The 11,978-nt window shown below is 38.9% G+C and overlaps 2 long non-coding RNA genes across 2 annotated transcripts; both read left to right on the top strand.

Annotated features, from left to right (window-relative positions):
• The first annotated feature begins 906 nt into the window (after positions 1–906).
• LOC122489739 lies at positions 907–1,601 on the top strand. Its single transcript, XR_006298987.1, has 2 exons — positions 907–1,084; positions 1,168–1,601. It is a non-coding gene; the product is annotated as an uncharacterized LOC122489739 (long non-coding RNA).
• A 2,246-nt stretch (positions 1,602–3,847) lies between these two features.
• On the top strand, positions 3,848–4,441 carry LOC122489738. Its single transcript, XR_006298986.1, has 2 exons — positions 3,848–3,969; positions 4,129–4,441. It is a non-coding gene; the product is annotated as an uncharacterized LOC122489738 (long non-coding RNA).
• Positions 4,442–11,978: the final 7,537 nt, after the last annotated feature.

Raw genomic sequence — 11,978 nt, 5'->3', positions numbered from 1 at the left:
CTTTGCACAAAGTGAAGTTCTGTAAATCTGGCCTGCAGGCCAAATTAATCACCTTGCCTGTTTGTGTATGGCTTGTAAACTAAGAATAATTGTTATATTGTTAACTACTTGAAAAAAACAAAGAACAGTAATACTTTGTGACATGTGACAGTTACACCAAATTCAGATGTCAGGGTCCATAATAAACTTGGATTGGAACCCAGCCATCCTTGTCCTGGGTGTTGTCATGACAGCTTCTGCTCCACATCAGCAGAGCTGAGGAGTTGTGACAGAGCTGGTATGGCCTGAAAAGCTGGAAATGTTTCGTATCTGGTTCTTTACAGAAAAAGTTTAGCAACCCCTGACATTGTGTATCAGACTGTCTTCCTTTGATGAACAAACTATATCTTCATTCTTTTTCAAGTCGTCTTAGAAATTACAAATGTAATTTGTAAGGAAATAAGAGACCCAAAGAGGTTATAAATAGTTTGAGTGATATAGAACCTGAGCTAAAACACTTGGCAAAATTACTTAAGTTCCCTACACCTTAGCTCTATTACTTACCAAAAAACAGTGCTGACCTCATACAGTTGCAGTAGAGGGGAATGGAAATAACACATAAGGGGTTTAGCACAGTGTCTGGCATAAACGTTTACTAAATGTAGCTATTTTTATTAGCTAATAATATCATTATTACTATTAAAATTCAGATCTTTTGACTTATCCTAATACCCTTTACACTATATAAACTGTACTTTCCCCCAAAGAAAAAACAGGGATAGGTTATATAATCATTGATTTTAAAATGTTATTGCTTTTTATCAAGACTTGAGATAGTTTCTACTCACTCTCCAGACATCTGATCCTCTCATATCCTCGTTTCTACCAGTGTGACATCATAATGGCCACAGATGGTCTTTTGGTAAATGGATATCACTTACTCAGGAAGACCTTACAACCATTTCTCCTCTTCTATCTGCACAGTGAGAGTAAGAATGCTTGTTCTACATAACTGGAAGCTCAAAGGAGATGGTAGATATGAAGGTGCTTCGAGAAGTGAAATGTCTTTGCAGTAAAATTATACATGTATGGAGCCTTTTGAAAAGTAGGCAATTCCTAAGATTGCTATCTGTTCATAGGCTGTTGAGAGTCTTATCATGTGAACTATGACCTAAATATAACCCCTAGGTTCTCCTGATTTGGAGAAGAGCGAGAAATGCCCAGCTCAGAACCTTGGAGACAGGGCCAGCGATGGAAGAAGAGAAGTTGTCGGGAGAAAGTGAACAAATGAGGGATGTTCTGAAGTTCTTGCCTGCTGTGTGCCTAAGCACTACCCACCCCGTGTCTCTCTCTGTGGACCTGGTCTACTTGTATCCATGTGCCTTCCTTTCTTCCCCATCTTCCTTTTTGCTCCTGTCTTCCCTGTTCCCTTCCTCCATCTCCCTCCCTGCGCACCGTCCTTTCTCCTCCTCTCTTACTTTATCCTCAAGAGTATTATTAGTTTTTATGCAATAAAATACTTCTCTTCCATATCCTTAATGTTATATTATTCTTCCACTCATGTAAATGATTGTTTCATGTTACTTGAGATGAAAGAAATAAATAGGACTCTATTACACTTATCATGATGAGCACTGAGTAATGTATAGAATTTTTGAGTCACTATATTGTACACCTAAAACTAATATAACACTAGATGTTGACAATACTGGAATTTAACTGGTAAATAAATAAATAAAAGACTTTATTGTTTGCAAAGCTCTTTTCCATGATTTAATTTGTTAATCCTTAGGTCTTCTCACCCCATTAGAAAGCAATGTTCCAAATTACAAAAACAAATAATGACAGCAAAGAGCTTTTACCTATTTTTTACTTCCTAAATAGAAAAGTTCCTCTTAACTGAAGAGCTTCCTGAGTCATGAATCTGGAGTATCACCTGGTTGATTTAGCTCCTTATTTCCTGATCTTACTGTGGATATCTTTCTCTGATCCATTTTGAAGATGTTCATGATCATGTGTTGACTTAACTAGCAAATTCCTAATTCTGTAGCATGGTATTGGAGGGCCTCCATGATTACTTGTGACCTCTCTTTCCAGCTTCATTCCTCTTGACCCCTCTTTATGTACCATTTTGTTTACATTTCCCTGACTGTGCCTTTCCTCATAAATTTCTCTCTGCTTAGATTACCCTAACTTCTTTTTACCAAATCTGCCAATTGAGATTCAACTAGTCCTTCAAGGCCCTGATCACGACTAAACCATTATATTTCTCACAACTCCTACATCCCGTTGTTGATGCTTTCCCTGGAGCACTCTGGCATTGTGTTGTTATTATTATTATTTATAAACCCATCATCTCCCACTACTGTCTGATATATCTCTAATTCCTGCAAATTTAGCACAATGATTGCACATAATAGGTTTTCCACAAACGCTTAATGAATGACCAAACCTACCATCTCCAGCCTAAATTCTCTATACAAGATATGAAAACAATTCAATTTTTAAGGGTTTTCATTACATTTTGGAGTCAAATCACCTTCCTTATCGAGTACCAGATTTTACCTTAGCATTTTTGACATGATGTTTGATATGCCACTGCTAGGTGTTTTTCTACCTAAAATCATAGTTCTGGGAAAAATGAAAAACATCTGCCATAGGCACTTATTCAAACACTACAATCACATAAGGACTAGGCAAACATGACTCTGAATCTGATGCTAACCTTTAGGACGGCTTTAGGTTTTACAAAACGATAACATGACCTCAAGGCTGGCTTTACTTTTAGATTCCAGTAATCCAGAAAACACTCCATTTTATTTATTTTTCTGCGATGGGTCATAAAGTGTGACATTGACATGGTGGAAAAAATTACATCTGAATCCATTTGTAATTGAAAGAGAATATGTTTGATGATATATTTTGGAAGTGCCCCCTCTGCAAAGAAAGTAGGAATCCGTTATGTAATCATTTATTTTAAAATGTTAATGGTGTTTTACTAAGACTCAAGACATCTGATCCACTAATGTCCTTAAGTTTCTGCCAAGGTGACATCATAATGACCACAGATGGTCCTTTGGGAGATGGATATCACTTACTCAGGAAGAGAATGCAGTATATTTTCAGCTCAGATTTCTTAGCAACATAAGGAATTAATTTGGGTAAAATCAAAAGCCATTTCCTCTAAAAGCTACTGTTTTTTACCCTTTTCAAGTTCAGCAATTTCCCCCCACACCCAGATTTTTTGTTTTAACTTTATTTTCACCCAGACTTTTTCATGTTTCCTTCTAAAGGTTTATATAACCTATTCTTAAATAAATTAAATTAAATTAATTAATTAAAAAAATTTTTTTTTGAGAGAGAGACAGAGTGTGAGGGAGGGAGGGGCAGAGAGAGAGGGGACACAGAATCCTAAGCAGGCTCCAGGCTCTGAGCTGTCAGCACAGAGCCCCACATGGGGCTCAAACTCAGGAGCCATGAGATCATGATCTGAGCCGAGGTCAGACGCTTAGACTGAACCAGCCAGGTGCCCCTCCTCATGACTTTTTATAAACAATCCCTTTTTTTCTGTCATAAAGCTTTTTATGTTTATGGTGTTTTTTGTTTGTTTGTTTTGTTTTGTTTTTTTAAGTAAGCTCTATACCCAACATGTGGCTTGAACTCACTACCCTGAGATCAAGCGTTGTATGCTCTACTGACTGAGCCAGCCAGGAGCCCCAGGGCTTTTTTGTTTAAATAGAAATAAATGAAATACAAAATTGAGTGTAGGTAAAATAGGGACCAGAGAGGTGCAAGGGAGGTGGCTTGGCCCTGGGATTATGGGGGTGGGGGGAGGAATATGTACAGATGTGTCCATGATGGAGGAGAATAGCATTGTCACTTTTTCTGTCTTCTCAATCACCTTCTCCCTCTGCAGAAACCTGTGTCCCCAATGGCACTCCTAGTGACCCTCAAATGGACCCTAATGCCATCCTTTGAGATGAAAGAGGGGTAAGTATTCATACTATTCCACAAGTTGAGTTCGAGGTCTCCCTGAAGGGATGAATCATAGGTTAACTCTTTAGAAACACAGTTTGTGAATAAGAGCTGATGGATTGGTTATTGATTAAAAGCCATGCCAGAGATCTTTTTTCTCCTCTTCATTTGCAGACTCCCAAAAACTGACCCTCTCTCAACTCTTGCCTAGCTCCTGGCACAAGTAAATAGCTAAGTGCATGTTTATGTTTTATCACAGAGTGAGGGGCATTTGGGGCGAAAACCATATATTTGAAGCAATTCAGAAACTCATCTTAGGCAATTTGCCAGAGAGTTAAAACATTAAACGATTCCTTCTAGGTGCTCCATATCATCACTTACTGTTTTAGCAATGAAGTCGATGGAGGATTGCAAGGCTCCCTCTGCTCCTATCCCCCACTTGCTCATTCTCTCTTTCAAAATAAATGAAATAAACTTTTAAAAAATTGCTATGATTTTACCTCTCTCTAGATAATAAAATGGTGACACGTATCAACATGGATAGATCTCAAAAACATAATGTGAGGTGAAAAAGGCAAGCGTCAGAATAATGTATTCAAAATAAGAGCATCTATTTAAAGTTTATCTCTTATTTCTGAGTACAAAAGTATAGTAAAATGAAGACTGGGAGGGTGTGCACTCAGGAGAGTGACCATCTCTAAGGAGGGAAGAAAATGGAACTGAAAAGAGAACAGAAGACCTACATTTTATCTGTGCTATTTTATGTGTGTTATTAGAATATATAAAGTAAACATGACCATGCTATGGACTGAATGTGTTTCTCCAAATTCATATGTTGAGATTCTAATCCCCAGTGAGGTGATGTTAGGGGCTGGGGCCTTTGGCAGGTAGTGGGGTCATGAGGATGGAGCCCTTGTGGATGCAACTGGTGCCCTTATTAAACACACACACAGACTTGACTTTGCTTTCTCCCTCTGCTCCCTGCTGTGTGAGGACACAATGAACCAGACTGTCATCTGCAAGACTGTCATCACTCTGGATCTGCTGGTGCCTTGATTCTGGATTTCCCGGCTTCATGACTGTGAGAAATAAATGTTTGTTGTTTAAGTTACCAGTCTGTGGCATTTTGTTATAGCACCTTGAGCTGATTAAGACAATGACCAAATGTTGACATTTGTTCATTCTGAGTAGTGGACTATATAGGTGCTTCTTATATGATTCTCTGTACTTTTCTGTATTAAAATAAAACAAAACAAACACACAGGAACCAGAAAGTATTGAGCAAGAATTAGAAGAATGAATCAGGTATATATATATTTTTCTATGTCTGATCACTTTAATCTCCAGCTATTTCATTTAGTTTTAGATCATAAAATAATTCTGAATTTTTTCCAAGAGTCAGAATAGCCTTACGATAGATAACTACTTACTCTATTGTATTCAAAAAGCACAGAAGCTGGGCTTTATAAAATTAGCTGCTTGTTAATCCTAATAAGGTGTAACTTTTGCTACTAATTAGTTTCAGAAGACAGATTTGCATTCAAATTTAACACATTATTGTGTTAAAGAAGAGACCACATCTTGATAATTTTTTTTAATTTTAGTATCTTATATATAGTAGATGTTCAATAAATATCTTTGAAATCCATGAAACTAATTTTTTTAAGTTTATTTATTTATTTTGAGAGAAACAGAGAGAGTGCGAGTAGGGGAGGGGCAGACAGAGAGGGAGAGAGGGAGAATCCCAAGCAGGCTCCGCACTGTTAGCACAGAGCCCAACTTGGGACTCAATCTTGTGAACTGTGAGATCATGACTGGAGCCAAAATCAAGAGTTGGACCCTCAACAGACTGAGCCACCCAGGCGCCCTCCATGAAACTAATTTATCCTTTTCTCAGCATTAAAAAAATTAGCAACAAGAGGGGCGCCTGGGTGGCTCAGTCTGTTGAGCGTCCGACTTCGGCTCAGGTCATGATCTCGCGGTCTGTGAGTTCGAGCCCCATGTCAGGCTCTGTGCTGACAGCTCAGAGCCTGGAGCCTGCGTTGGATTCTGCTTCTCCCTCTCTCTCTCTGCTCTTCCCCCACTCATGCTGTCTCTCTCTCTCTGTCAAAAATAAATAAACATTAAAAAAATTAAAAACAAACAAAAAATTAGCAACAAGAAAAAAACTTCCAGGAACAGTTATGTAGCAGTTTTATAATGTGAGTTATAGTTATTATTTTCTTAATGTGATATATTCACATGGTTCAAAATTAAAGGTTTAAAGTGACATGCAATGAAAACTAAGACTCCATTCAACTCTTGATCCCCAGACACTCACTTCTCTCCTAAATAAGCAACCAAAATGACCAGCTTTTGTGCATATGTCTGGAAAAGAGATATTATATACATATACAAGCAAATGGATATATATCCTTTTTTTCTCTGTTTATACAAATAGTAACATATTCATGTCTCTAAATACCATCTACAGATGACATTGATTAGACAGACATTTGGATGTCTAATAAATATTTCCGAGTCAACATTTTCAAAATCTGAATTCCCGATCTTTCCTCCAAACAGGTTCCATCAGCGACTTCCCTTTCAGTCCATGGCACCCCCAGCCTTCAGGTTGCTCAGTCATCCTTGACCCTCCTGTTTACATGCCACGTCTAGTCTATCAGAAAAGCCTGTTGGCTACTATGAAAACATTTCCAGAATCTGATCACTGCTCACCACCCCTCTCTTGTCACCCAGGTGACGGACACCAGCCTGTCTTCTGAAAGTCCCTGCCTCCCCTGGCCTCCCAGGGCTCTCTCTGCTTCCATTGCTGTCTCCCACAGCCTATTCTCCACAAAGCACAGGATGAAGGCCTTTAAATTCGAGGTCATACAATGTCACTCAGTGCCTCAGATCCCTACAGGGCTCCTCATTCCTCAGAATAAAAGTCACCATCCTGACATGGCCCTGCCTTGATCTGTCTCCCACTGTCTTCCTCACTTTCTTCCTACTGCTCTTTCCAGATCCCTCAACTCAGCCTGGCCCACCTCTCTGCTGCTCCCACACCAGCAGACACATCCCCACCCTCGGGTCCTTTACTCTAGCCCCCATGCTGGGAACTCCTCTCTCAGAAACTTGATGGAAACAAATTCCATCAAGGCTTTGTTCAACTCTTGCCTTAGAAGGCCCAACCTGAGGGGTGCTTTGGTGGTTCAGTTGGTTAACCCTCCAACTCTTGATTTCAACTTAGGTCATTTTCAACTCAGGTCATGATTTCATGATGGTGAGATCAAACCTCGAGTTGAGCCTGGCTGAATGTGATGACTGCTTGGGATTCTCTCTCTCCCCCTCTCTCTGCCCCTCCCCCATTCTTGCTCTTTCTCTCAACATAAATTAATAAACATTAAAAAAAAAAAGAGGCTCAACCTGACCAAGGTATTTTTATTTTTATTTTTTTTCAATATATGAAGTTTATTGTCAAATTGGTTTCCATACAACACCCAGTGCTCATCGCAAAAGGTGCCCTCCTCAATACCCATCACCCACCCTCCCCTCCCTCCCACCCCCCATCAACCCTCAGTTTGTTCTCAGTTTTTAAGAGTCTCTTATGCTTTGGCTCTCTTCCACTATAACCTCTTTTTTTTTTCCTTCCCCTCCCCCATGGGTTTCTGTTAAGTTTCTCAGGATCCACATAAGAGTGAAAACATATGGTATCTGCCTTTCTCTGTATGGCTTATTTCACTTAGCATACACTCTCCAGTTCCATCCATGTTGCTACAAAAGGCCATATTTCATTCTTTCTCATTGCCACGTAGTACTCCATTGTGTATATAAACTACAATTTCTTTATCCATTCATCAGTTGATGGACATTTAGGCTCTTTCCACAATTTGGCTATTGTTGAGAGTGCTGCTATAAATATTGGGGTACAAGTACCCCTATGCATCAGCACTCCTGTATCCCTTGGGTAAATTCCTAGCAGTGCTATTGCTGGGTCATAGGGTAGGTCTATTTTTAATTTTTTGAGGAACCTCCACACTGTTTTCCAGAGTGGCTGCACCAGTTTGCATTCCCACCAACAGTGCAAGAGGATTCCTGTTTCTCCACATCCTCTCCAGCATCTATAGTCTCCCAATTTGTTCATTTTGGCCACTCTGACTGGTGTGAGGTGATATCTGAGTGTGGTTTTGATTTGTGTTTCCCTGATGAGGAGCGACGTTGAGCATCTTTTCATGTGCCTGTTGGCCATCCGGATGTCTTTTTTAGAGAAGTGTCTATTCATGTTCTCTGCCCATTTCTTCACTGGGTTATTTGTTTTTCGGGTGTGGAGTTTGGTGAGCTCTTTATAGATTTTGGATACTAGCCCTTTGTCCGATATGTCATTTGCGAATATCTTTTCCCATTCCGTTGGTTGCCTTTTAGTTTTGTTGGTTGTTTCATTTGCTGTGCAGAAGCTTTTTATCTTCATAAGGTCCCAGTAGTTCATTTTTGCTTTTAATTCCCTTGCCTTTGGGGATATGTCAAGTAAGAAATTGCTACAGCTGACTGACCAAGGTATTTTTAGTGGTACACATTATCTTCTTCTTCACCCCCAGCCCTCTGGATCTCCCATGACTTGCTTTACTCTTTCACCCATAAAACCTACCATTGTCTGATATACTATATAATGTTCATGTTTGTTATTTACTGATTGTCTCCTTTAACAGAATGCAAGCTCCACTACAGTTAAGATCTTCATCTATTTTATGGACATATCCCAAGTGTCTAGTGTGATGCCTGACACATAGCAGATGCTCAAGTGTATTCGATGAATACATGAATGTATAACTAGATTATACTATGCATATCATTGGCACCTTTTCATTAAATGATGTATTCATTTATCCAGCAAATATATTTTGGAGACCTTGGAATTTTTTTACCAGCACATACTTTTTTCTTACAGAAGCTTATTATTTCATTGGCATTACATTGTTGGAAAGATATATCATAATTTACATAATTCACCCAACCAGTTATTTTAGATTGATTCTAGTCTTTTATTTATACTGATAATACTGTAATGATAATCTGGTCCATGCTTATTTTACATATGTGTGAATATCTGTAGGATCAACCCCTAGAAGTGCAATTACTGGATCAAAGAGTATATGCTTTTTAATTTTAATAGTACTGCCAAATTGAATTATATAGAACTTGTACCAATTTACATTCCTTCCAGCAATGTATGAGAATGTTTGCTCACACTTTCATCAAGGCAGTTTATTTTATTTTATTTTATTTTTTTTAATTTTTTTTAACGTTTATTTATTTTTGAGACAGAGAGAGACAGAGCATGAACAGGGGAGGTGCAGAGAGAGAGGGAGACACAGAATCTGAAACAGGCTCCAGGCTCTGAGCTGTCAGCACAGAGCCTGACGCAGGGCTCGAACTCACGGACCGTGAGATCATGACCTGAGCTGAAGTCAGACGCTCAACTGACCAAGCCACCCAGGCGCCCCATGGCAGTTTATAATCTTGTTATCTTTGCCAGTCTGATAGGTAGACAATGTAGCTTTAATTTGCATGCTCCTATTTTGAGCGATTGGAACATTTTTCCATAGGTTTAACTGACATTTGATTCTTTTCTATTTACTATTTATATTTTTGATCTATTTTTCTATAGGGTTGTTGATCTATTTCTTACTGCTTCCTAGAAGTCCTTTATATATAGCAGAAATATTTGCCCTTTGTCTGTGATAGGAAGTGCAAATAATTTTCTTTGGTTTGTGGTTTGTCTTTTGGCCTTCTTCCGATTTTTGGCCTAGCAGATTAAAAAAATTTTTTTTAGAAGTTGGGTGCACTGTGTTTGTTTGTTTAATATTTTAGAGAGAGAGATTGTGAGCAGAGGGTGGGGGCAGGGGCAGAGGGAGAGAGAGAGATTCTTAAGCAGACTCCATGCTCAGCGTGGAGCCCCACCTGGGGCTTGATGCCGCAACTCTGGGATCATGACCTGAGCCAAAATCAAGAGTTGGACGCTCAACTGACTGAGCCACCCAGGTGCCCCAGTGTCATGTTTATTCATGCTTTTTTCTTCTGGGTTTTGCATCAAATGTTGATGGCCATCCTCAATCTGATTTATTTGAACATTCTCAAGTGGCTTCTTCTAATACATTTGCAGTTTCATTTTTACTTTTCAACATTTGATCCACCTGGAACATCTTTTGATGTGCTATAAGAGTTGATAACTTGGCAATGACTACCCACTTGTCTCCAAGCCATTAATTAATTGAATAAGTCATTTTTTTTCGCTACTTCAAAGTGCCATCTTTGACCTAAGCTAAATGAATAAATGACATTAAGAAGATTCAGTATCAAATATTCTGTCGTTTGAGACAGTATTCTTAAGTTTTCCCTATACTTTTACATTTTATTCTTTCATTTAATTTTTTTAGGTTTATTTATTATTTTGAGGGGGAGGAAGGGCAGAGAGAGAGGGGGAGAGAGAGAGAGAGAGAGAGAGAGAGAATCCCAAGCAGGCTCTGTGCCACCAAAGCAGAGCCCAACACGGGGCTTGAACCCACAAACTGTGAGATCATGACCTGAGCTGAAATCAAGAGTCCTACGCCTAACCGACTGAGCCACCCCAAGCACCCTCATTTTATTCTTAATTTCTATTCTGTGCCACTGATTCTTGCGTCTACTCACGCCCAGGACTCCTGTTTCAGGTTTTAATGGCATATAGTGAAAAGGCCCATCCTCATAGGTACTGTTGGAATTTCCCTAAATATTCTTGCTGCTTACTTTTTCACTTGAATTTAGAAGCAGCCTAATTACCTTCCAAAAACAATGCCAGGACCAAGCCCAAGATCAACAACAAAAGCAACAACAACAACCCTGAGGTATTTCTCTGGGTTTCTCTTACATTCATGGTCTCCAGCTCCAATCTTGGCTATTTCCTGTAGCATATTGAAATCACTAGAAAACAAACTCTTTCCTGTTCTGTCTCTGAGCTAATTCTTTCTGGGGGTTTGGTTGCAGGGGCAAGCATAGTTTCACCCCCACGACTGCCTTAGGCTGTTGTCCTGGGCTCTGAGCTTCAGCAAGGCTGTTACCTTTCTATTCATTTTTTCCTTATCAGTTCATGCGATAGCATAATTTAAAGTGGTTTGTTCAAAATCATAATTATAAGGGACTTACCACAATATGCTTTTTATTAACTTCTTTTAGACAGAAGTCTTAAAATCCTGAAACAATCTTGCAGTCATTCCAATTCAAACTGTATGTTACAATTCTGTCCTTTAAATTTCTACGTGTACTTTCCACTTGAGTTCTTAAAGGTTCAGAGACATGGCTGGTTTCTATGCAACCACTCAGGTGAAGTACATATTCTATCTTGCTGCTTTCCATTCCTTAGTGAAGTGCTTAACATCTGTAGTCAATAAACATACTCCACAGGGTGAAAGAGGGAAAAAAAAAAAAGAATCGAGTAAAAGAATTTTAACTTTTAGCAGGTTTTCATAAGATTAAAAATTTAAAAGCTACAATAAAAGAAGTTCTACCCATCATAAACTAAATATACTTTAAAATCCACAAGGAGTCAATAAGGTATAATTCACACATCACACACACACACACACACACACACACACACACTGAGGAAATAAGACATAATGAAGTTGGTACATCCTACAATTTAGAATAAATGCTTTAGGATCTGCATGGGAAATGCAGAACCATATGTGTCCTGTGGTCTCATTTTTATAGGGATGAAAAATAACTAACATTTGGAGTACTTCCTTTGTCTCAGGAACTATGCTAAGTATTCTACTGATTCCTCAATAAGACCTTAAGTGTCTGGGTACAATTTTTATCTATACTTTGTAGATAAAAAAATATTAGGATTAATAAGCAATTTGCCTAAAACCAGCAGCTACCAGCTGGTTGACCAGGATTTACCCCAGGAAGCTAGACTCCAGATCTCTATGCTGCTACTAGACTTAAATGAGATGCTAAAATGGGAGCATTTGCAGGGTTTCTTCCTAGATGGGGTAATTATAAAT

The sequence above is a fragment of the Prionailurus bengalensis genome, chromosome B2, assembly GCF_016509475.1.
Source record: "Prionailurus bengalensis isolate Pbe53 chromosome B2, Fcat_Pben_1.1_paternal_pri, whole genome shotgun sequence".
Classification (NCBI taxonomy): domain Eukaryota; kingdom Metazoa; phylum Chordata; class Mammalia; order Carnivora; family Felidae; genus Prionailurus; species Prionailurus bengalensis.
Note: the sequence above shows the minus strand (reverse complement) of the source record. Positions and strands in the feature narration are given on the sequence as shown.